Source organism: Schistocerca piceifrons, chromosome 8 (assembly GCF_021461385.2).
Source record: "Schistocerca piceifrons isolate TAMUIC-IGC-003096 chromosome 8, iqSchPice1.1, whole genome shotgun sequence".
Classification (NCBI taxonomy): Eukaryota; Metazoa; Arthropoda; class Insecta; order Orthoptera; family Acrididae; genus Schistocerca; species Schistocerca piceifrons.
In genome coordinates this window covers 87,163,669-87,190,856 of record NC_060145.1, presented here as the reverse complement: position 1 = coordinate 87,190,856, position 27,188 = coordinate 87,163,669, and the positions used below count along the sequence as shown (strand labels likewise).

At 40.9% G+C, this 27,188-nt stretch overlaps 1 long non-coding RNA gene across 1 annotated transcript; it reads left to right on the top strand.

Annotated features, from left to right (window-relative positions):
* Positions 1 to 480: 480 nt before the first annotated feature.
* Positions 481 to 24,126, top strand: LOC124711234. Its single transcript, XR_007005445.1, has 3 exons — positions 481 to 576; positions 13,378 to 13,479; positions 23,994 to 24,126. It is a non-coding gene; the product is annotated as an uncharacterized LOC124711234 (long non-coding RNA).
* Positions 24,127 to 27,188: the final 3,062 nt, after the last annotated feature.

Sequence of the window (27,188 nt, the reverse complement as noted above, 5' to 3'; positions counted from 1 at the left end):
TGTGCGAAAATGGCAAACAGACTTTCACATGAGCGATGCTTTCTAAATCCGTGGTGATATGTGGACAGGAGCTTTTCTGTCTCAAGGGAATTTACTATATTCGAACTCAGAATGTGTTCAAGAATTCTGCAGCAAAACCGATGCTAACATCTTTCTTCAAATTGATGCAGGTTTTTATTATCAACATTGACTTCCAAGATTTATGGTTCTCGCTTACCTACTTTCTACTTTTCTTTGTAATTCTAGTGTTGCGAAAGTTCTGGTAACGGATAACACACTGAAAATATATATTTAACCTGATGTCAAATTGATCGCGAGGTAAACAATTTAACATAATGATTTAATTATTAAACAATAAATTATATTATGTACTTTTACTGATCTGTAATGTAGACAGTCTTTTGTAATGCAATAAATACGCTTTGTTTCTGCTTCTACATTGTAACTCCACGTCATAGGTTGTTTTCTGCTTCCAGGCTTGTCAACTACATGGGCAAGCTGATGAGTCCCGTTGCCATGACGCAGTTCATGTCGGGCGTAATGGTTGCCTGCTGGACGCTGTTCCAAGCCACATACGTAAGGACAACATACGAGACAGTATTAAACCTAAAGAATCAACGCTTGTATCCGACAGTGATTCGGGTTCCGCAACAGCGTTTGCTGCTAGCAAGTGGTAACTGTTTCCCGCAGTTACACAGGCTGCGCAAGCAGCAGTAGTGTACGATGGACACGCACTCTGGAGGACTTCGGTGCTTAAATAAGTCTCTCTGTCACTTAAGCCTACAGCGCGCCGGCACTCAATGTAGCGCGTCGTCGGTGCGCAGCTGAATTGAGCCTGAATTGGCACTGCAGCGATTCAGATGCGCATACAAAGAGCGCAGCTGAATTGAGCCTGAATTGGCACTGCAGCGATTCAGATGCGCATACAAAGAGTACTAAGAAGGTCTTGCAAACATATTTATTTATTTAATTTTCGCGAAGTAATTTCCACCGCATTGAATACACCTCTCCATCCTGCGAATCCAATCCCTAAACCAGTTCTCCCAAGTTGCTGTAGAGACTAAGGCACACTGGTCGTCCCCAGCTCTCAGGAGTTTCTCGTCATTTGAAAACTGTACTCCTTTCAGCTTCATTTACACCTGCGTGAAGAGTGCACAGCCACAAGGAGCAAGGTATGGACTGTAAGGAGGGTGCTCAAGAAGTTTCAGTCCTGTACCCCGCAAATATTCGGTGCATGCTTTGGCGCGGTGAGCTGGAGCGTTGTCGTGCTGGAGGAACCAAGTGTCCATTCTTGACTTCGGTCGCAGGTTCTTCAAAGATTGGATGACTTTGGGCAGGCACTGCTCAGTGTACCACTTAGCTGTTACTGTCTTCTGTATGTCCCAAAACATCACGCTCCACAATTCCACTCGATATGGAAAAACAGTTATCATTTTCTACTTTACTAGTCGGGATTTTCTGACAGCTACGGGTTTGTCGTCATATTTAAAGACCCAAACTTTATTTTGAGTCTTAGTCAGCACATCATAATAGTAGAGCCAAGTCTACACGAAGTTATTCACATACTGAGACTGTCCCTTAGAAAACTTTTTTAACATCTCCCGGAACCAAGTCACACGTCGCGTCATCTGCTCTACCGTTAGTCTGTGCAGCATCCACAGAAAACAATGTTTCTTTACTTGCAAATGCTCATGCAGAGTCGAGCGAACTGATGAGGAATTTAGCCATAAGGTATCCTCTATCTGCTGATAAGTCGCCCACCTGTCTTCGTCTAGCATTTTCCTCACAACATCAATGTTTTCCTCCGTAACTGATGATCGTGGCCTTCCCAGCGTAATTCTAGAGAGAATTTCCTCTTTGGAATTCTCTGTACCATCTGAATATAATTGTACGATGTGGACACATCGACAAGTGCAAGAGTGATTTCTTCTAAGCACTGGTTTATGTTTAAACAGCGCGCGAAGTTGTACCGCAAAAGTGCCCGACCACGGAGCCATACCTTGTTAGTGACCGACTGGACCCAGACTTGGCACAGCGGCTACAATGCAAGTATGTAGTATTCTCAGAACACAGCAACAATGAGCCTCCTGCGATTTATTGTTGCGTCGTATTGCAAAACTTTCCTAGTTTCCGCTCTATGTTCCCGTATCCCCGGAAGTAATGCGGGTATAAAGTCATACAAGATTTCAGTCTCATCGAAACAGGATTCTCCCAACAGTGTTGCGCAACATTGCCAGTGGGGACGTTTTCAGGTGAAGCTTGGCTAGGGTGAGCATATTTTCTTCGGACAAAAGTGGGACTTTCATACATTTTCTTGGCCAAAAAGTGGGACAACTTTTATTTCTCGTTAAATATCACTTCTAATGCTAACATTTCTTCTTCCTCTGCAAATATTGACGCCCCCACTTGAACCATTTTCTGCAAATATAGCCTTCACTGATATTTGTGTGTGTGTGTGTGTGTGTGTACAAAACCAAACAAAGAATGGAAAGACTGGAAAGAAGTACATTTCAAGTTTTCAGAAATTTACTTATTAAGAAATGTAACCTTTATAACACAGAATGTAGAACATACAGTAACAATCACCACAAAAAAAGTTCTTACTGAGCACAAGGAATTTATGGTTTTGTGGATTCCATACTGCAATCATATTTCTTCGAAGATGAAATTTCATTCAGCAACTCAGGTTTTCCTAATAGGTACGAATAGAAGTCAGTGCAACTGTATTTACTGAAGTTTAAACAGGTCAGTAAAATACACTTAACGCTCCTCACCGTAAATGTACTCCTCTCATCTTTCCACTGTGACAATAGTAAGCTGAAAATTCTTTCAACATTTGCATTGTGGGCAGGGAGTGAAAAGAAGTACTGCACTATATTAAGCGATTCTCTGAACTGTTCATTACACTGGCAAGATCTGAAAAACCTACACCATTTTTCATGTGCCATCAATTCATTCCATTGTTCACTGTCTGTTTCCACTTGTTGTTTTACAAATGACTGTATATGAACTATTTCATCAAATAAGAGGCTGTCATTTACTAGAATGCCCTTTTCATTTAGCCACATTAAAGTATTTTCAACTACTGACTATTCTGGTGGTTCCGTGAGCATGAGCCATAAGAATACAGAAAACTCAGCTATTCCCTGTAACCATGAGGATAAATAGTCTACTGAAGCATCATAAAACGTTGATACTGCTATGTCAAATTTCTTAACAGACTGGTCATCACAATCAGTCAGCAGTTTTTTTACACTTAGTCGTACAAAATATTCATGTTTCCTTGAATTTAGACTTGTCAAAGCTTTATTTAAGACTGCTAATACTTCATATATGGAATTATTCTGTTTCTCAATGCTCAGATTGGGTTATTGGAAAACACTCATTTGTGAATGTACAAAAAGTAAATAAAATTCATTTATAGGATCACTGAAAAAACTGTTTAAGGTTGCAGGGCACTTTGAGTTAGACTGTGACAAAAAGTAAGATTTCAATGGTTCATACATGTTGAAGATCCTTTCTATGGCTGGCAACACTGAAAGCCACCTTGTTTTGGAAAAGGAAAGTAAATTTTTGTAAGTAAAACATCACAAGCACTTTGAAGTGTGTTATGAACAACATGTGCTGGACAACCTGTGCCAACAAAGTTAGAGTTTCTTAATTTTTCTTTCAGATGTGTTAAAACATTATTACCCTCTTTCTTCATTAACCCCCCAAAATTACTGTTAGTATTGTCTGCACCAAATGCAACACACTTTGAGATGATACTGAATGACTGTATAACATGAGAAAGATAATTAGAAATTGTTTTGGACTTTACGTTCTACAATTCTTCATGAACAAGCAATTTCGTCTGCAGTCCACCCTCACTTACAGAAAAATACTGAACCATCACAGGAAAAATTTTCTGATGCCCATGGTTGCTAGCATCAGTAGATATTGAAAAGTATTTTGCGCTGTTTACAGCAGCTATTAGCTGTTTCTGGGAATGCGGAGCTATAACATTGTTGATAATTGCTTCACACTTTGTTCTTCCACACGAAACATTTTCTGCAATCTTAGAATGAGGAAAAATTTTTTTGTTTAGCTGAACACTGCAGTCATTAGAATGATAGCTTTGGTGGTGTTTAACAACATGGAATGGCAGGGTTCCTTCTGCTGCAGCTACGTTTTTCTGTTCCTGTGTATTTGAAGTTACAAAATATCTCGTAATTTTTTGCGAGGAACCTGCCGATCGAAGATTCTTCCTGTGTTTCTCTGATTCCATATGATGCTTGAGATCTGCAGCATCACCATTAGACACGGATACAGCACAGTTACGTACGCTACATTTTGCTGAACAGTCATTGTCTGTAGCAGTGAAGCAAGGAAATTTACTCTGAAGCTCTTCCGAAAACTCTGATTTTCGTTTCGACATCGCCACGATGTGTTAGCACTTCACGAAACTGATACTGAGTGCTGACAGCAATGGCAAGCAAAAGCAAAGAAAATAAGTGTACGCAACAATTATAGTGCTTAAGCTGATCATTATCAGGGGTACCAATGCACGGAATGTCAGTTTCAATTGATAGTTTATAAAATCGACACTCAGAAAATATTTTAACCATTTTGTAAATGTCTGAAAATAATCCTTGAAAATCGGGACAAATTGCTTGTTTTTTAAAAAAAAGTCGGGACAAATTTTTGAGCCTCGAAAAACTGGACAATCCCGATTAATCGGGACGTATGGTCACCCTAAGCTTGGCTCACTCTGACATGTTGTCGTAAGTGTTGTTGTCGTCAATGACCATGGTTGTATTTCAAATTTTCCAATATGTGAACGACTGAAACTACACGAAAATAACTGAAGATCTTGTGGGATATCACACGTATCAAATACAGAAACCGCGAAAAACGAGGAAGTGGCATTAATATGTCTGTCTGAAATGTCTGTCTAAAATGTTTGATGTTTTAATGGCGGAAATGGAAAAGTAATTCACATTCTGAAAAGGTAGTTTCGGGGGAAAACAAGAAATTAGAGGAAAGCGAGTGAGACTTCCTTTAAAAATTTTCACGGTTTGGATATCAAACTCTCATATTCCTCCTGCTTGCGAACGAATTAAGAGGAAGACGTAGGACTGATGTGGAAAAATATAATATAAGAGAATATAAAAGTAATATTTGTATAAACTTTAAATTACATAAATCTTTTTCTTTTTAGAAATGCAGAATAAACATTAATAAAGTGCAGCTTCTATCCATTTTTTCAATTGCCAGTGAACCTTCAGATGACACAAAGTAACCTCTAAATTCGCTTCTGATTTCCTGAAGTTCATTTGGTAATCTCGGTACAGTTTGTAACCTCAGAAGTTGTATTCTTTAGTTCTAATCGCTGTGATCCATGTATAAAGTTCCCATCAGTATCGCCCTTGTCAAAAGTGCCTGGTAGAACGTAATTTTGTTTTTGAAGGGCACTGCAAAAAGCTATGCAAATAGGCACTCGTAAGAACCACTGTTTCCACTTTACTGGGACGTAGTGATATAAGTTTCAGTAAAACTCAAAATTCCGTTGCCCATATCCCAAAACCATTTTCATTAACGCGGCGTACACGACTCATACAGTAATTCAATGATCTATCAGCATGTGATAATGATCGAATGTTACAGACAGGGTATTGCTCCATCAAATTTCGTTTCAGAGGAAACACCTCATCAGCTACAAATACGAAGTGGACGAAGTTGTCTCTGCCTGGGAATGATGTACTCTTAAGCGAACCCAACGTTCCATTACTAATTTTTTAATGAAGTATTGTGTATTTAAATACCCTATCGTCATAATTTCTTCCTTGACGCCCAACATCCAAATATGTGAAACTGTAATTGGCATTAGCCACCACAAGTACAATAAAGTCGAGGCGCTCCTTATAATTAAAACTGGTATGTCTATTGTGTTCTGGAGACACTATCTGCAGTATTTTTTTTTTTCAGGCCAGAAGTAAAAGCGAAACAAGTGGACCTGCCCAGGCTAGTTCCCGAGAAATATAAAACACTTTATTCGCAAAATTTCCATTGTTTTGAAATGTTGGATTATTACAGAAATTGGGAAAATCGATCAGCACTATTTTAATAATGAAACCCGCAGTTAGAAACAAGAAACAAACGCATGATATAAAGAATCGGAAGAGCACTGCAGAGATGATAACGAATCTTTGGCGAGGCCTATTAGACGGTAAGCGCTACATGCAGTGTACAAGAGCTGCCCGCAGCTGATCTACAAGGTAATTTCTCACTATCCTAGGACTTCAGATGTATAACAGCAATAAAACAGTAAATCGCTTATTTTACAAACCGGCTATTTTGCGCGATTTTAACAGCGGTGTAAGCGAAAACCGGTTTGTACAACGACAACCACCTTCTGTACTTTGACGTCGTTCTCGGCTTGGCAGATCCTAAACATCGTGTATCAAAACGTTCGTCTCGACTTCCCCTACACCATTGTGTTAGGTTGTAAACAATTATTGTTTGCACCCTACCTATCTTGTTGTACAGATTCTCACTTCCGGTATCCACTGCAGAATGCCCCTGTACCCTTACGACGACATTGCTGTGCTTCGGATTCTGTTTCTATCAAGTCGTTCACCATGGGAACTTAGCCGTTTCCAGCCGGCCGGAGTGGGCGAGCGGTTGTAGGCGCTACAGTAAGGAACCGCGCGACCACTACGGTCGCAGGTTCGAATCCTGCCTCGGGCATAGATGTGTGTGATGTCCTTAGCTCAGTTAGGTTTAAGTAGTTCTAAGTTCTAGGGGACTGATGACCTCAGATGTTAAGTCCCATAGTGCTCAGAGCCATTTGAACCATTTAGCCGCTTCCGACCACCAGGAAGTGCAGTTTGGTCGACCATTCACCGCATCTCTACACACCGAGTGATACTGATGTTCCCTGTGCCGAAGAGAACAGTAACGCAACAATAACACATGTGAAACTTTCTGGCAGATTAAAACTGTGTGCCGGACCGAGACTCGAACTCGGGATCTTTGCCTTTCGCGGGCAAGTGCTCTACCATCTGAGCTACCCAAGCACGACTCACGCCCCGTTCTCACAGCTTTACTTCTGCCAGTATCTCGTCTCCTACCGTCCAAACTTTACAGAAGCTCTCCTGCGAACCTTGCAGAACCAGCACTCCTGAAAGAAAGGATACTGTGGAGACATGGCTTAGCCACAGGATGTTTCAAGAATGAGTTTTTCACTCTGCAGAGGAGTGTGCGCTGATATGAAACTTCCTGGCAGATTAAAACTGTGTGCCAAACCGAGACCGAGACTAATAACACATGTGCCTGCAATAAATTTTATACCAATGAGTAGGTAACGGCCAAAAGCGATTAGGATTTGCGGGACTGTACGTGAAGGCAGACTTTGTGAAAGTACGTGAAGGCAGACTTTGGGAAAGTGTATTTGTGTATCCCATTAAGTTCCTCAGTAACAGTCTCAAAACATCATGCTGTGGAAACAAAGAAGGCTGTGACATGTCGCTGGGATATAGTAGTGTGATTCGCAAAAGGGTACAGATTTTAATATGGTGGTATGGCCGAAGCTGATGATTTTCTCTAAGAATTATTGAGCTCGTTCGGAGAGAAAACAATGAAAAAATACTCCACCTGGTGTGCCAGATGTACGAGAATGCCAAAACATCTCGACTTCAAGAAGAACGTAGGAGTGTCAATCAAAAGGCATTTTTTGTCCTTAATTATAATTTCTTAGTGAAAAATTTGAATGTGGTGCTGTTCCGCAAAGCACCTTCTCAAATCCAGTGCAGTGCGTCGACAGGAGACACTACTGTAGTCACTTGCAAAATGGAAATGGAAATGCCGTGTGGTTAGGGCCTCCCGTCGGGTAGACCGTTCGCCTGGTGCAAGTCTTTCGAGTTGACGCCACTTCGGCGACTTGCGTGTCGATGGGGATGAAATGATGATGAAAGACACACAACACCCAGTCATCACGAGGCAGAGAAAATCCCTGGCCCCGCCGGGAATCGAACCCGGGACCCCTTGCGCGAGATGCGAGAACGCTACCGCAAGACCACGAGCTGCGGACACTTGCAAAATGGCCGACATCGATGTTTTTATTAGAAAGAGTACTGTGACAGATTGCTCGAATACAAAAGATGAAACGGCCATTCACATTAATAAAAGATTGAAAAGTGTGTTAGGTGATGCAACAGTGGATATCAAGACACGGTAACGAAGCTGAAGAGCAAACATTGTTGGCCGACGAAACGTGGAATGGCAGGCCGGTGACTACAGTTACTCCACACAACATTCAGCGAGTCGATGACATCGTCCGTGGTAAGCGTCTAGTGGCTGCAGATGATTTTTGTTGCATGCCTCCCTCAGCAATGGCAGCGTGATGACGATTATTCACCAACTGGGATACTCAAAGGTTTTTGCAACCTGGGTACCAAAAATGTTATCCAACCAGAATAAAGAGACAAGAAAAACAATTGCCTCCTAAATATTGTAGGACTTCCGTTTAGAGGGACAGGAGTTCCTAGAAAAAACTGCGACAGGAGACGAAATATACGAGGCCTGTTTAAAAAATTCCCGAACTTTCTCCACAAAATTTTTCTACTGTTGCCTTTCATGGCCTCCATCAAGATACTCTCCTCCACAATTGATACACGGCTCCCAACGCCGTTTCGATTTCCGGAAGCAGTCTTGGTAGCGCCGTCTGTGAATTTGCTTTTGTCTCGTCTATCGCTGAAAATCTTTTTCCTTGAAATGGGGTTTTCAAATAGAAAGAGGCCACAGAGGCTAGGTCTGGAGAGTACGGACGATGAGGCAGCACAGTGATTTCGTTTATTCTGCAGTAGCCATGCACCAACAGAGATGTATGTACGGGTGCGTTATCGTGATGCAAGAGCTATACATTGTCTCGCCACATTTCAGACCGTTCCCTTCTCACAGCATTTCAGGACATGATCCAGCTGAAATGTCACACTCTTCTACAATCTCTCGGACAGTCAGTAATCGATTGTCACGCACAATTTCATTGGAACGGCAGGAGGATGAGTTCAAAACCGTGCAATCGGCAGGGAAAGTTATGGCTACAGTATTCTGGGATGAAGAGGGTGTGATTATAGCTGACTTATTGGGAGCAGGGATACACAATAAATTATGTCCAGTACGTCTGAACTCTCAAACAGCTGAAGCACGTCTTCAGCGATTTCGTCCAACAAAAGGTATGGCAGAGGTTCTTCTGGTGCCTGACAATGCAAGACCACACAGCAGTCGTCACACTAATGAGGATATTGTGAAAAATGGATGGGAAGTCTTGTCTCATCTCCTATATAGCCCTGACATGGCACCATCAGATTTCTATCTGAGTCGCTGAAAGGATTTCAACATGGGATTCATTTTCAAGATGAGGAGGATGCGTAAATGTCCGTACGTCAATGGCTTCAGCAGAACGACCGTGCGTTTTACCACACTTTGCATACATGCAATTGATAAAAGATGGAAAAACAGTGAAGATGGACGGAGATCATAATAAAAAGCCATAAATGAATCTTCGATGTTGTGGTTTTCAACCTATGTAGTTGCATTTAAAATTCCTGTCAAATAAAAAAAAAAAAAAAGATGCGTTCCTTTTTTGACTGACTCTCGTAATAATTCCAGTTACAAAGATGGCAGATGCTGACAACTGTGAGTATTACCGAACTATCAGTTTAATATGCTGACGGACCAAGACTTAAAGACCATTGCTCACCACAAGATTGATATGTTCAAGAATGTTCAAATGTGTGTGAAATCTTATGGGACTTAACTGTAAGGTCATCAGTCCCTAAGCATACACACTACTTAACCTAAATTATCCTAAGGACAAACACACACACCCATGCCCGAGGGAGGACTCGAACCTCCGCCGGGACCAGCCGCACAGTCCATGACTGCAGCGCCTGAGATCGCTCGGCTAATCCCGCGCGGCTCAATATTGATATCCACATAGTGGAATTACGGGCACATGACACGTCAAGATAAGTATATAAGGGAGAAGGAGAAGCACGAGATTTCATTCTAGCAACGACACAGGCTGTAAATGGGGATAAAAATTGACCTAAGTGGCGTTGACAAATGACTTTCGAATGCATGCTGTTGTTTTGCTTTTTGCTTATACATTACATGCTGTCACTCTTCCACTCAGTCCTCCTGTTAATTTCCTGTTTACCCACATTCGTTAAAGCAGGTTTACCTAATGTCTGTACATCTAAATGGCATTTCATATATTTCCCATTAACTTTATCTCAAGACATGTATGACGCGAGATACATCTGTAATATTTTTCGCATTTATTGTTACCACTTCGTCTACAGATTTCATCTTTTATTTTCATTGTCACGTCTGATCTACTTTTGTATGTTTTATACCTGCCACTACGATTGTTTAAAACTGTAACCGTTTGCAAATAAAGGTTATTATAGACAACACAGTCTCATGTGATTTTTGAAATCCATGCAAAACTGCTACTGTATCGCATACCAGAGATGGGCCAACACGCTGTTAATCAGTTCAGCGTAAATTTTTGGCTCATCAATATAAGTCATTGTCGGAAAGTAATGACACGGACTAACTATAAAAGAATGTAGAAACGTGAAGCCGACGTCAGGGAATATCAGTTTGGGTTGCAAATGTAGGAACAAGCGAGACAGCTCTGAACCTATGATTTATCTTAGACTGAAGAAAGCCAAACCTAGGTTAAGAGAATTTGTAGACTTGAAGAAAGCTTTTGATAATGGTGACTGGAATACACACCGACATTCTGAAGACAGCAGGGATAAAATACACGGAGCAAATGGTTATGAGCAACTTGTACAGGAACCAGACTTCAGTAGTAAGAGTCCAAGGACATGAAATAAAAGCAGTAGTTAGGACAGGAGTCAGACGATGTTGGAGCCAATCCCTGGTACTATCTAATCTGTACATTCACTAAGCAGTGAAGAAAAAAGAGGAGAAATTTGGAATGGAAATTAAAGATCAGGGAAAAGAAATAAAAATTCTGATGGTTTCCAAAAATACTGTAATACTCAAAAGAGGCAAGGGACTTGAAAGAGCAGTTAAATAGTGCAAATCGTTATGTTGGAAAGGGGTTACTGGATGAACGGCAAAGAAACTAAAACAAAGGTAGAGGATTATGGTAAAATTAAATGAGGTGGCTTTGACTAAATTAAATGAGGAAATGAGATAGCACAGTGTCAATGAGTTTTGTTTTTTACTAGCAGAAATGCTGATGATGGCTAAAATGGAAAAGATATGCAGACTAGCAACAACAAGATAAACATTTATGAGAAAGAGGAATTTGAAAAATGTGGAGGTGGGAGTGGAAGTAGGTCACGTGCAGATCGTCTTCGAAATGAAATACTGACACTGATGCGTTAAGAACAAAGGCACAACATCTTTACAGAGCTGTCAGAAGAGTCAAACCGGAAGATCTCAACTTACAGATGGTACCCACGGTTCAGTCGTTGCCATATTGACGCTCTGAACTGACGACACAATAACCATGGTGTGAGTATGTTCGATACTCATCTAAGGATTAATACAGTTTAGAAGAGGAAAAAATCTAGGAACTGATAGCCATGGAACTATTTGAGTCTTTGTGTAGGAATGGATGAACATACATACTTGTGGTGGTGGATTTTTTTTAGTCATGTGAGGTTTTATTCCCTGTGTAGAGCATATGAAAAGGTTCTAGTAGATAAACTGGAAAAATGTCATTTTCTTCACATAGGAAAACATCTGTCACCACTTTCAGACAATGGTCTGCTGCCAGTAGCTAAGAAGTTAGCGGAAATGTTATCGAAAAACAGCAATAGATACATTCCGTAAGGTAACCCCGATTAGCATTTCATGAAAGAAGTGAATATGTTGTGTCGAAGTTTCCATCATAGAAACAATATCATCTAGGTCAGTTTATTTTGACAATCACAGAGATTGACAATAACCTGTGACTCGAGGTGACAGAGTTTTCTCGCTGCAAATTGATGTTTGGCTAAAAGCCAACTAATATCATTGCCGAAGGTATAAGTTTTCGGTGTGGGGCAGGTGTCGGCAAGAGAGGAAATTGCGAAAATGATCAGAGTAGCATAAGAAGGTCAAGAGAGCAAAATGCGGAATGTCAAGAGGGCAAATTGTAGCCTCTTTAGGCATGGGCACTTGGTGGCGGTGAAAAGCAAGGACAGATAGAGCAAAATACATAAATCAAAATTTTTTTACTTGTTTACCACGAGCCACTTTTGCTGCAAATGTCTCCTTATCCGAATACATAGTGATTAGTACACCGTAAGTGAAAGAAGCCATTTTGCCTAAGGACTGTAGCAGAATTTGAGAGGCACATTAATTAGTGGCGTAGAGTCCCCAGTTACTTTTGGAACGTTTGCAGTTGGGTGGCTGTGCTCACTCAAGGTGGGTAGCAACTTTCTCCTTCCCTGGTTCTGCTCCCTTGGTTTGGTTCTCTTTCCTTCCTGGTACTCTCGTTAAGTCTATTTCGCGTTTTATTCATAATGTTTTAGTTAATAAGATAGATCTTTTATAAACGCGACCTTCACCCAGGGCTGTCCGAAAGTGACTCCTAATTACAAGCGTGAAAACATCAGAGCTGGTACCCCTCCCCACAACACATAAGTTTCTGCTACTTGAGCCACATTAGATGTACTGAATTCTGTAAATGAATGAATGCTTACTAAATCTCTTTATTAGGTTATTACCATAAATAATTCTTAATCCGGAGCGACTATTTTACGACGTTCGCGATACGTCGAGATAACGCACAGCAAGGATTTCTCTTAGACGTAGCCATTCCGCGTGCTTTTTAGATCACGAACGGTCTGCTTATGTGAAGATTTTGTGGAACGGTAAAGTTACTCTCTGATTACCCGCGCAAATGACACACCCACTTACTTCCGGCAACGATAATTGTAGAGCCATCCCGCGCGTAGGGAGCCATCGCCTCCTATATATAACTTCCACGCATCCGTCTGCCTGATGTCATTTCATACGCTCTCTCTTACGTGAATACTGTAATTTAAGACAACATTGAGTTACGAAATAAATAGTTTAATCACATCACCTTGTGGGTGGCGTGATTTCTTCTCTTTAAATTTAGGTGCATTCTTTATAGTTATTATTATTATTATTAATAGTACCAGAAAAAAATATTGTGACTTTAAAAGAGAAGAGGAAGGTGAAGTGGGAGACATTTATGCAATAATACATAATTAAGTTGTATGTCATACAATTTTCTTCTGAATTCCAATAAATACAATATTGTTCAAATTTTGTAAACTATTATAATTTTGAATATGCATGATACACAGCTCTGCAATTATAATTAATACTTGTTCACAGAGTCCTGATGACACTACTGTTTACAAATGCGCTGCTTGGCTTCCGACGCCCACTCTGCAAATATTTATGTACTGCTGGGGAGGCCACAGCATCATGGAGAAGGTAAGGGTTGCCTCAGTGACGTAAACAGATTGATTCATGCATTCTTGTGGATAAAAAAAATGATGTGCATCTGATGGTTGAGTTGCTTTGCTGTTGCCAGGAACAAAGGTAATCTACCTTAGATATTTTATGAACAACACAAGTGAGACATTTTATTTTCGAGCAAGATATAGTTCAGCTAGCCCTGCTAAGCACACAAGACAGAAAACTAATTTGACTTAACTAATAACTACTAAAATAACAACTGTATTTTCGCTTAAACAATGTGGGAAGCATAAGAAACACGGCAACAGCCAGCTCTAGTGTCTTACATAGTGATAGGTACTGCATAAATAGGTTCGAATAACTACCTCGTTGAAAATTTATAGCGTTCAGTACGTTGTTATCATCGTTTCTCACCTAATGCTTTGTTACTATAGTCAGGCATTTGTTTAGATAGGAAGCCCCATTAATAGTGAGATGAGCTTGAGTTGTCCTCTGCTGGGAAATTTGTGTCGCAAAATACTCCTAATTTTTGCTGTGTTCGGTAGCCTAGGTTCCCTTGTTTCAAATGAAGACAGCAGCGTGTGGCAGACATTCCCAGAAGGTATGAAGAGATGATTGTGGTGATGGGACATTTCCTACAGAACGAAAACGCACTCTTCTCTAAAAGGAACGTCTGCTCCAGTTCATCCATCATCGGGAAAAATGCGTCGCATTGAAGAGTGACTATGTGGAGCAGGACTAGCACCTTGTTCACGTTTTATGGTGGCAACAAACCGAACGCGCTATTTCGTGGCTAACTTCGGTTCATTTAAATGAACGTTTTCGTTCTTCTAGCCAAGGGATGCCCTCTGTAATGAGAAATTTAAATTGAAATATTAATGTTGCATTGTTCGGAAGTCTAAATGTTCGGAAGTCGGGACACATCACAGTGACCATTGCAGGAACAGTATATGGAAAGCGTCATAAGACAATTTTAATTCTTAGTAATGTATCCTGCAGATGGCATGTTTAAGTTGATTTTATTACCTGCTTCAGTAGTAGTCAGATTCAGAATTTGTGTTAGTGAGCAGATAAGTTGGGTGATGTCGGACCGTGATTGCATGACGTATAATGCAACAAAGTGATTTCCGTTACATTACAACTACGAGTCAAATTTCGTTAAAGCAATTTAGATAGCAGAGGTTCGATTTTTCTTTATATTGTACATATGCGCACATAATGACGCGCGGACAGAGCTCAGATCGACACGTTACCAAACCTAACGCTTTCCAAAGTAATTAGCACTGAAACATAACAAAAATCACTGCGTTCGTATTGGGTAGTAATATCAATCTTGAAAAAAAAAAACATAGACTAAGTTACGTATGATTATTATTTCGAATATGCTACGAACAAATAACATGAAGTGCTTACACTAGGCTAGATTAACAAGGAAGACAAGTCACAAGAGACGAGAGGCAAATCGTGCCTAAAATATTTTTAAAATGAACCATCGAAATTCATGAGAGATGTCAGATAATGACACTATTACACTGAAGCGCCAGAGAAACTCGTATAGGTATGCACATTCAAATACAGAGGAGACTAAACAGGCAGAATACGGCGATGCGGTCGGCAACGCCGATGTAAGACAGTTGTTAGATCTGTTACTGCTGCTACAATGGCAAGGTTATCAAGATTTAAGTGAGTCTAAACGTGGTGTTGTAGTCGGCGCACGAGCGATGGGAGACAGCATCTCCGAGGTAGCGCTGAAGTGAGGATTTTCCCGTACGACCATTTCGCGAGTGTACCATGAATATCAGGAATCCGGAAAAAACATCAAATCTCTGACATCGCTGAGACCAAGAAGAGATTCTGCAAGAACAGGGCCAACGACGACTGAAGAGAATCGTTCGGCGTGATAGAAGTGCAACCCTCCCGCAAACTGCTACAGACTTCAATGCTGGGCCATCAACAAGTGTCAGCGTGTGAACCATTCAACGAAACATCATCGCTATGGGCTTTCGGAGCTGAAGGCCCTTTCGTGTACCCTTGACGACTGCACGACTCAAAACCTTACGCCTTGCCTGTGTCCGTCAACACCGACATTGGACTGTTGATGACGGGAAACATGTTTTGCCTGGTCGGACGAGTCTCGTTTCAAATTGTATCGAGCGGATGGACGTGTACGTGTTTGGGGACGAACTCATGAATCCATAGAGGCTGCTTGTCGGCAGAGGACTGTTCAAGCTGGGGGAGACTCTGCAATTCTGTGGATCTTGTGCAGCTGGAGTGGTATGGGACTCCTGATACGTCTAGATACGACTCTGACAGGTGACACGTACGTAAGCACGATTTCTGATCACCTGCATCCAATCATGCCCGTTGTGCATTCCGACGGGCTCGGGTAGTTCGAACAGGACAATTCGACATCCCCCACGTACAGAATTTTTACAGAGTGCCTCCAGGAACACTCTTCTGAGTTTAAACACTTCCTCTGGCCATTAAATTCCCCAGACATGAACATTATAAAGCATACCTTCGATGCATTTCAATGTGCAGTTCAGAAGAGAACTCCACCCCTTTGCACTCTTACGGATTTATAGACAGGATTCGTGGTATCAGTTTCCTCCAGCACTACTTCAGACATTAGTCGAGTCCATGCTCGTCGTGTTGAGGCACTTCTGCGTGCTCGCAGGGGCCCTGCACGATTTTAGATAGGTGTACCATTTTCTTTGGCTCTTCAGCATGTACGGCACTCCGAATTTTTTGCTTTGTTTTAAACACAATAAATTAATTCATTACACCTCACAGATATACTTCGTCGTTAAAATAACAAATCGCAGGAAGTATCACGACCTAGCGTTACTCCACCCAGTGAGTGGTACCGGGCCCTTTACGGAAAGTTTCCATCTGGCCAGATAGGGATCTCGCTCTGTACGCCTCTCTTGCGAGAAAATCCCCAATGTCGAATATGCAACCTCTCAGTGCCCTCTTCCGTGCCTAATACGAGCTCAGTATAGCATGTGAAAACAATTAAGCTCAAATAAATTAACTAACAAAAATTCTTTGCTGTATAGCACTACTAGTTCACAAAAAAATCAATTTTCGTAATCAGATCATTACATTGACGGATCGGAATGAAACATAACGTCAAAATATTACACAATGAATTGAAAAAGTAAGCGTTCTTACAAGCCGTCAACTTAAGATCCATGTTTCGAAAATGAAGGAGAACACAAAGAATTAAAAAAAAGCTCCGTGTATTGTCTTATAAATAGTATCTGATGTGTTTATGAAACAATAGGAAGAGAGTCGTCCTAGAATTCCAAAAACATCGATATGAAAAAGTAAAATTTGTAAAGGACAGTCTTGAGAAAACTTGTATCATAAACTTCTGAGATTGAGATTTGAATATGTATATACAAGGTGATTCAAAAAGAATACCACAACTTTAGGAATTTAAAACTATGCAATGACAAAAGGCAGAGCTAAGCACTATCTGTCGGCGAATTAAGGGAGCTATAAAGTTTCATTTAGTTGTACATTTGTTCGCTTGAGGCACTGTTGACTAGGCGTCAGCGTCAGTTGATGCTAAGATGGCGACCGCTCAACAGAAAGCTTTTTGTGTTATTGAGTACGGCAGAAGTGAATCGACGACAGTTGTTCAGTGTGCATTTCGAACGAAGTATGGTGTTAAACCTCCTGATAGGTGGTGTATTAAACGTTGGTATAAACAGTTTACAGAGAATGGGTGTTTGTGCAAAGGGAAAAGTTCTGGACGGCCGAGAACGAGTGATGAAAATGTAGCACGCATCCAGCAAGCATTTGTTCGCAGCCCAGGAAAATCGACTCGCAGAGCTAGCAGAGAGCTGCAAATTCCACAATCAACTGTATGGAGAGTCCTACGAAAAAGGATGGAGCGCCACCACATTGGCACTTATCTGTCCGTAACTACCTGAACGTCAACTACCCGAGGCGATGGATCGGCCGCCAGGCAGCCCGTGACATCACTGGCCTCCAAGAAGCCCTGATCTTACCCCCTGCGATTTTTTCTTATGGGGGTATGTTAAGGATATGGTGTTTCGACCACCTCTCCCAGCCACCATTGATGATTTGAAACGAGAAATAATAGCAGCTATCCAAACTGTTACGCCTGATATGCTACAGAGAGTGTGGAACGAGTTGGAGTATCGGGTTGATATTGCTCGTGTGTCTGGAGGGGGCCATATTGAACATCTCTGAACTTGTTTTTGAGTGAAAAAAAAACCTTTTTAAATACTCTTTGTAATGATGTATAACAGAAGGTTATATTACGTTTCTTTCATTAAATACACATTTTTAAAGTTGTGGTATTCTTTTTGAATCACCCTGTATATCAGCAGTTTAGGATACAAGATTTCTCTCTATCTCTCTCTCTCTCTCTCTCTCTCTCTCTCTCTCTCTCTCTCTCTCTCTCTCTCTCTATATATATATATATATATATATATATATATATATATATATATTCACTTCTCAGCAGTTTAGGATACAAGATATCTGAAGACTGTCCTTTCCAAATTTTACTTTTTCCCATTTGAAACTTTGCGTTATTTTCTGTCTGCTTCCTTGTGGCCTACTACTAATTTTTTCCGGAAGTAATCACAGTCGTGGTGAATTAATAAATTATTTCCTTCATTCGGATCCCACAGTCCGACCTTGTGTATCACGGATGGTATCTCGTAACATCAATATCACTGGGCTAAGTTAATTGTCGTTGTGTTGACGTTGAGAGTACTGTGAACTCATTCACGATTCGGTTAACCAAGCTCCAGTGTCATACAGCGATATAATTTTTCTGGCAGTGGAGAGAGTTGTACGTGGGCACCCTTTTCTGTTTCAGTTTTCTATTTCGAAAAAATAGCATTCTATTTTACGTGCTGCAATCTTTTTATAAAAATTACAAAAACTACTCCAGAATAAGGAGGTTTTTCCAAATGTTCCGTGGTACAGCAAGCTCGTGTACCTTGGCAAAAATCGACGTGGTTACATGCTATGGAACCAACTTCAAAATCTACATATTGAGCTACAGATGTTTCAGCACAGTTTTATGTATAAAATGCAAGTACGACATTATCCCAAAAGCAACTGTCGCAATACAAACACTATGGAGTCGAAACTGGAGTTCGTCCCTCACTGTTTATCTTAAAATTTAACGGGGATCTGGTTCTTGTGCTTTGTAGTTGGAAAGAATGAAAACGAAGCAATACATATATAACAGAAATAATAACAGTTTATAATTCATGCTTGAACAATCTTTATTCACAATGTCAACGTAAGAGTAGCAAAATGAAGAAGTAAATACATGAAAAGTGGAAACACTATCGCAAATTCACTACTATTCTGTTGTTCTTTATAAACCTTTATGAAAGTAGATACTTCAATACTTAAGGTAACAGTATTATTGTTGTTCTTAATTATATTAATACATTATTCCTACATGATTCGTTTTCACCGCAATCACGATAGGCTACAATTCGACCTTTATCAAAGTCGGAAACGTGATGGTACGCATTTCTCCTCCTTACACGAGGCATCACAACAACGTTTCACCAGGCAACGCCGGTCAACTGCTGTTTGTGTATGAGAAATCGGTTGGAAACTTTCCTCATGTCAGCAACTTGTGTGAATGCTCTGAAAAGCTAATCATTTGCATATCACAGCATCTTCTTCCTGTCGGTTAAATTTCACGTCTGTAGCACGTCATCTTCGTGGTGTAGTAATTTTAATGGCCAGTAGTGTTGTTAACATTGTTATTCTGTATGTCATGCTTTCTGTTGGCTGTTTTTTTAACGGTTAAGTACTCTAAAAGTTTTGCTTTGCCACACTGTTGACTTGAAGAACTTGTTTTTCTGGCTTGCTGCATAATAGTGATGTAATATTCTGGTGTACACAGCTTTTGTCGCCTTTTTAGTGCAGTTTCTGTATCACCAGAGTCACTGCCTTAACGAACGAATGACCGGAAAGAAGAAGTTTTAGGGTAATAATTTTAAGGGTGGCATGTTTGTATAGGGCAGTCTTCAACATCAAAATCACTATTATGTTCCTTTTATGCCCTCCACAAGAAACGTGCGACAAAATTAGTAATTTCTGTCGATCACAGAGACACCAAGAACTTTCCTCTGGATAGCATCTCTATGAAAACGGTATGTCTCTTTAACCAGTAACATACAAGAAAGTACACACCTCGTAATTACCAGTTAATTACTTATGTTTTAACTCCAATACGTAAACAAGCAAAACATGTGACATTCTTGAGTGGATTTGGTTCCATATTGCAAATCATTGCCGCATCGATACAGCAACTGGCGGTTCACTCAGACCTCTCTCGCGAGCAGCACGTTATGAAATAGACTTGGTTCTATTTGCATGACATACTACACATATTCCATCACAGTTTGCAACAGACAGTCAGAAATCTGAAGAATTGTAGTTCGTTCCAAAATGCGTGACTACGTACAAATATCCGATTGAAATTGTAGTGAGTACTATATTTAATAGCCTACCTCTACATCATTACCGTACTACACACTAATAATCAGTAAGTGAAATCTATAATCAAAAACCAGTTACAAAGATCAATACGTTTTAAAATAGAAACTATTCGAAACTAAAACAAATTTCCATTTTCAAGACAAGTAAGTCTGTTAACACTTCATTTACACGTATCGTACGTACCTCGCTAAAATGGTTCAAATGGCTCTGAGCACTACGGGACTTAACTCCTGAGGTCATCAGTCCCCTAGAACTTAGAAATACTTAAACCTAACTAACCTAAGGACATCACACACATCCATGCTCGAGGCAGGATTCGAACCTGCGACCGTAGCGGTCGCGCGGTTCCAGAATGTAGCGCCTAGAACCGCTCGGCCACTCCGGCCAGCTCTCGCTAAAAGATCTCCTCTGTTTCAAGTTACAAGATGCCCCACGACCGGCGAAGTATGACTTACCTTTTCACATGTTATATAAATATTTTGAAAAATATGTATCCGAAGAATTAATGATATATTCCAAATAGTTTTAGTATATTATACAGCAATTATACAGCAATTAAACGTGTATTACGCGAATTACACATAAACGCTGCTCAAAACAAAACCTCATGTCTCACAACAAGAAAAACTATAGAAAACGGCGGAAACTGCTTATGGAGGTCTCCAGGGCGCATTACTTCCTGTGAGTCAAAAATCGCTTTCTAGGCTCAATTACCGATCAAACAACATCGTGTACGTCCAGATTCACTACTCAGACGCAGCAAGCTGTCATCCGAGAAGAGCACGCGACCCCGCTCCTCTTTAGTCCTGTCCCTATGCTTTCGGCACCATCACAGACGGTGCCGCTGACGTATTGGTGCCAACGGAAGACAACGTACTGATGGTCAGGGAAAGAAACCACCCCCAGGCAGTCGCCGTGGCAATGTGGAGCGTGAGATTGCGTGGCTCACAGTCCTGTTAAATGTGGTTGCAGTTGCAACCGATGTTTGATTTGTGTCCCTCCTTGCTTGTTGCACATCGTAGCGGTCATCTGCTGTCCTGAGGGCAGCAATGACTGTGGTTCGGAACAGTGCTCTTGCAGGTGAAACAATGCTATGAGCAATACCAAACTCCTGGGCTACATTCGTCACTTCGTCTTTCTTCCAGCTTCCCTATGATTCTTCCCCGTGTGAAGACATCTAGATGTTGTCTCTGGACCATGTTTTAACCCTTTCGTGAGCCGTGGGAAACATGCTTCCCACTACAATGAACTCGCTCCTAGTCCCGTGGGATTCACAGTTCCCAACTCTTTACGGTGTTACTACCTAGTGAACAGTATAGGGTACTACTTCCAATCGGAAGTTCCCGCCGTTTTTGCTGTACCTTCGCGCAGAGGCATTGTATAACTTTTCAGTGCTGTTTGCGTGACATTTCGTGATATTTTCCTCAAAGCTATAGTATAAGGTAAATACTTTTGATTTACCCAAATTTATGAAGGAACGCGTAAAATTGGAACGAGGAGAATTCCAGTTTGAAACAAAAGGAGCCATTTATGCAGTAAAATGGATGGATAACCGTCCGGTCACTTTCCTCTCCTCAATTCATGACCCATGAGAAACAGCCACAGCGCAAAGGAAACACAAGAATGGTACTAGTACAAAGATTTCTTGTCCTGAAGTTGTGGCAGAATACAACAAAGTAATGGGTGGTGTCGATAAGTTTGATCAATTACGAGAAAGGTATGCTATTATCAGACGTTCTGTAAAATTGTGGCACGGAATATTTTGTTTCCTGGTGGACGTTACTGCAGTGAACAGTTTTATCCTGTGGAAAATAAGTGAAAGAGAAAGTGGACAGCATGATCAGCTCACATACAGGATCCATCTAACCAGACAATTGATCGCTGGCATCTCATCCTAAAAAAGGCGTGGACAAAAACCTGTCTTTCTGGCAAAAAGGGGTAAAGTACCTGAAGATTTTCGTCATGTGGCTGTAGGGGAGCATCAACCCATTTTAGGAGAAACCTACTGGACGTGCCGTCATTGTAGTACCAAAGCTGCGGAAAAGAGCTCTCGCTGTGTTTGTACATATTGTCAAATACCACTTCGCATAGACACATGTTTCAGAAAATTTCATGGCAAGTAATTGTGAACAATCATTGTAACAAGAGAAGCAAATTTATCAAATAAATTTGACATATATTGAAAAAGTTATTTTTGTCATTTAACTCCAAGGAAGGACAGTGGGAAGAATACTTCCCACCTTGTTGTGTGACCTCACTTCCACAGTTGGAGCAAATTTTATATTCTGTATGATAAATATACCTATCTGTTAACTACTATCTGCTCTCCATTCATTAAAAAAAAACTGCTCAATAATTTTTCCCACGAAAGGGTTAATGAAGAATACTGCCACAGTATACTTTTAACTGCTCGCTGATTGACACACACCGTTGTTTCCTGTTCCTTCAAATGCTCCTTGTGGTGGGACCAGTTTATTTGGTGCCATAATCACGCTGAACTCACGCCATGTGATGTCCAACTTCCCGTGAACGATTGGGAGATCTCTGGCAACATGTTCCTCACTTTTTCATTTCCACCGACTAGCAGCGATTTTTTATTACTTTATCTATGTTGTCCTCACGTTTTGCACAGCACTGTACACTGAGGCGACAAAAATCATGGGATGCCTCCCAGTGTCGTGTTGGATCTCCTTTTCCCTGGCGAAGTGCAGCAACTCGACGTAGTATGGACTCAACAAGTCGTTGAAAGTTCCCAGCAGATACACTGAGTCATACCTCCTCTATGGCGTCATTATTTGCGAAAGTGTTTCCGGTGTAGGATTTTGTGCACGAACTAACCTCTACATAATGTCCCATAAATGTTCATGGCATTCACGTCCAGTGATCTGGGTAGCCAAATCATTCGCTCGAACTGTCCAGAATGCTCTCCAAAACCAGTCGCGAAGAAATATGGCCGGAGACATGGCGCGTTGTCATCCATAAAAATACCGTCACAGTTTGGGAACATTAAGTCTGTGAACGACTGCATATGGTCCTGATGTAACCGAATATAACCATTTTCAGTCAATGATCGGTTGTTCACTTAGACCAGAGGGCCCAGTCCATTCCATGTAAACACAGCCCACACCATCATGGAACAACTCCAGCTTACTCAGGGCATTATTGACAATTTGGGTCCATAACGTCGTTGACAATTTGGGTCCATAGCGTCGTGGGTTCCGCACCACACTCGAACCCTATCTTCAGCTATTACCAACTGAAATCGGGACTCACCTGACCCAGCCACGGTTTTCCAGTCGTGTAGGGTGCAACCGATACGGTCACGAGGATAGGAGAGACGCTGCACGCGATGTGGTGCTGTTAGCAAAGGCACTTGCGTCGGTCGCCTGCCGCCATAGACCACTACGCTGAATTTCGCCGCAGTGACCTAGCGCGCACGTTCGTCGTTACGTCACACACCGAGTTCTGCAGCTAATTCCACGCAGTGTTGCTAGTCTGTTAGCAATGACAACTCTACGCAAAAGTCGATGCTCTCAGTCGTTAAGTCATAGCCGTCGGCCATTGCGTTGTCTGTGGAGAGAGGGATTGCCTGAAATTTGTTATTTTCGGCACAGTCTTGACACTGTGGATCTTGAAATATTGAAATATTTTAAAGATTTCCGAAATGAAATGTCTCATGCATCTAGTTCCAACTATCACTCTGCGTTCAAAGACTGTTAATTCCCGTCATGCTGCTGTAACCACGTCGGAAACCATTTCACATGAATCACCTGGGCACAAATAACAGTTCCGCCAATGCTCTGCCCCTTTATACCTTGCGTACGGGATACTATCGCCATCTGTATATGTGCATGACTTCCGTCACCTCATCGTAAAATGACTGTCTCCTCTTCCTTAGGACTGATCGTCTGAAGGTGACTGGTCGCAAACAGTTACGGCATTTTGAAATGCTCATTTGACGGTGTGCGAATTAAGTACAGAAAATAAAATAACATCATTTTTTTGTTTGTTTTCAGGTATGTGTTGCAATCCTGGTAAACACTTGATGCCTCGCAGACGTCGCTAGAAGTGCAACGCAGAACGCAGCAGCTCATTTCCAATTTTTCAATGAACAGCACAATTGTTTTGGATCCACTTGCGGCCTCCTACGGTACTATGGTGCACAGCATTCAAAGTGTGCAAGGACTGCAGACACATGTCTGCAATCAAACAAAAAATTCACTATGCACCGTAAACTGGGGTGACTTCGTGCCACTTCTGAAGATTTTCTTCAAAGGTGTTTTCTAGAAAAACGTTTTTGGCAAATGCTAAAGACGTATATAAGCCGAACACACGCCTCATCCTAAAAATTTTTGTATCTGTTTTCTTTAGTACACCTTACTACCAAAGATATTGTCAGAAACTGGCCACCAAGTCACCCCATATAGGAGAATGACTTTGTGCCACTGTCTTGTTCTTGGGTTTTTAGATGCTAAACAGCAAGTGGTCTAGTACCAACCATCTACAAGGTAATTCTGTGACAATAAAAGGTAAGAACTCCAAAATAATTTGACTTTGTTGGTTATTTAATATATTACTGCAATTTTATACCATGTTACAAACTTACTGGTCATATATATATATATATACGAGGCCTGTTCAGAAAGTAAGCTCCGATTGATTGCCAAATTGAAACCACAGTGAACATCAGAAATGTTTTACTTCTAACAATTAGCTACACCTTTCAGCTACTTCTCTACGTAGTCGCCGTTCTGACTTAGACTTTTGTCATAGCGTTGTACCAACTATTCAATAGCCTCATCATAGAAGGCAGCCGCCAGTGCTTTCCGCCAATTCTCCACGCTGGCCTACACCTCGTTGTCTGTGTCAAAATGTTGTCTTCAAAGACAGCGGTTCATGTGACCAGAGATGAAACTCAGGGGGAGACAATTGCGGACTGTATTGTGGGTAATCTAACATTTCCATTTGAAAACGATGCAGGAGCATCTTCATTGCCCCTGCAGAATGCGGCTGAGAATTGTCTTGAAGAAGAAACAGCACGACAGTTATGTAATGTTAGCTGCATAGCTTCAGGCGAAATTTCTCACCAGGCCCTCGTACTTGGCGGCAGACACTATTTTCTAGACATCTTTACGCACTCACTGCGAGCTCAGAAATGAGAAGAGCGACGTGATGCTAACTGGGGTTATACTAGAGACACTACCCAACACAACTGTGCAAAGCTTTATCGGATTTTCATAGTCGTTTCCATTTCGTGACCGATCGGAGCTTACTTTCTGAACGCCCCTCGTATATATATAATCGGGAATACAAAGATGGGATGCCACTCTGCAACCACTACGGTCGAGATACACTTTTACAGCGGACCGCAAAACCAGTAATGAAAATATGAAACCATCATCACACATTGTGCAGCTAACATATCCTAGTCTTCTTTACTGAATACAGATTGTTCACCGACTGGTGGATGATGTTTACCATGCAATTTTTTGATTAAGGTTTCGGTGAATACCAAATTTGTTAGCTGCTGCATTAACTGAGATTTTATTGTCACGAATTTCTTTAAGCGCATTCTCAAACGAATCACCAGTGTAGCTGTCGTCGGGAACCAATGAGCTACTTTTTCTTTTTGTCCATGGCCTCTTCTGCAACAGTATTGTCTACAGTAAATTAGGATTCTGAAGACCGGTACAGCATATTATTGAAAAGTCACACACATACTTAAGCGGACATTGTATGTCCTATGCCACCAATGTTAAATTATCGAGTTTTGTGACCCATTGTCTTTGAAACTTTTTGAGACACGAACTTACAATTTTCCACAATTATTGAATGCACCTTTCTAGATGCACTGAACTAGAATTTTTACTGAAATTGTATGAAGGGAGATGTTATCTTTTTTTCTTTCGAACACTCAATTTTTTGACAGAATTTGGTAAATAAATGAACATTAAAACAAAAGAACTAAGGATAGTTTAATTATTCTAGTTCTATATGTGTTGAATCTCACACTTGGCATGCTGTGAAAATTTCATGTCTCTGCCATCAGTACTTTTTTAGAAAACTGGTCATTTATTGCAAAAATGTAGTTCAGAGATATTAAGGTTTAAAACTTTTTTTATTACAAATTCTTATACAGTCTTACATTTCTGCATGTTTTATGCACTATAATTGCCCTGGCCCATAGCCTGTGTCTTCTTCGGTGTCACAACAGCCCAGTGCTTGGCCTCCTCCTCTTCTTTCTTGCTTCTTTTGTCATTTGCTGAGCAGATGACTCTGCTTCACGTACACGAAGCTCATCCAGTTTCCGCAGTCCTTTAGCTGTGTTCTGTCCAAATTTTACACCTAACTTCCCCAGAACCTTAAGTTTTTCATAGTTCCCACCATGAAAAGTTGTTACAGCATGAGACACTGCTAACTTTAGAGTCATAATGTCAACAAATACATTTTCAGGCACACGGCACCACACAACATTACTGAAGGACTCATTAACATTCTGGGTCTTCCCATGTAAACACTTATTTAGCAACTCAGGATTTTCCAAAGCTCTGTAAATAAATTTGATTGCCTCCATTACTGCCAAAGGAAGAGAATGTTTATGTATAAATTCATGCAGGGTTCCAGGACATTCAGAAGTCACCACGCCCCCTAGTGCATCACCAGAAACTTTATCGTGGTTTCCTTCACTGCTAGCACAATTATTTTCAAGTACTTCGGAAGAAAATGCAGGTGTCACATATCTGTTACTCGCAAGTTTGAGTTTCTTGAAGTTGTTTTTACGCTAAGTCATTTTATTTACATATAGAAAGCAATAGAAGTTAGCTTACTACAAAAATAGCCGATAATCACAATACTTTCAACAAAATTAGTATCAGAAACAGAGGACTGATTTGTTTATTCGTAACACCAACTTCTGAGACGTAGCAATAGGCACAAAACAAAGCAATTAACAGCCTTCTACACTGTGTAATTCTCAAGATATGACTGCTCAACTGTGGCAGTATATGCATAATTGCGGAATTTGACAGTCACACGTCAACATTCAAAATATTATTTAAACGACTCACAATTGTCTGATTTTAATGAATTATACACCAAAATGTTCAGGAAAGTCCAAAGTACATTACTGAGTAGAAAACAAAGATTTCAAATTTCAATAAATATCATGTACAATGTCCCCTTAATAGGTGTCACTAAGTCCGCCCTGCATC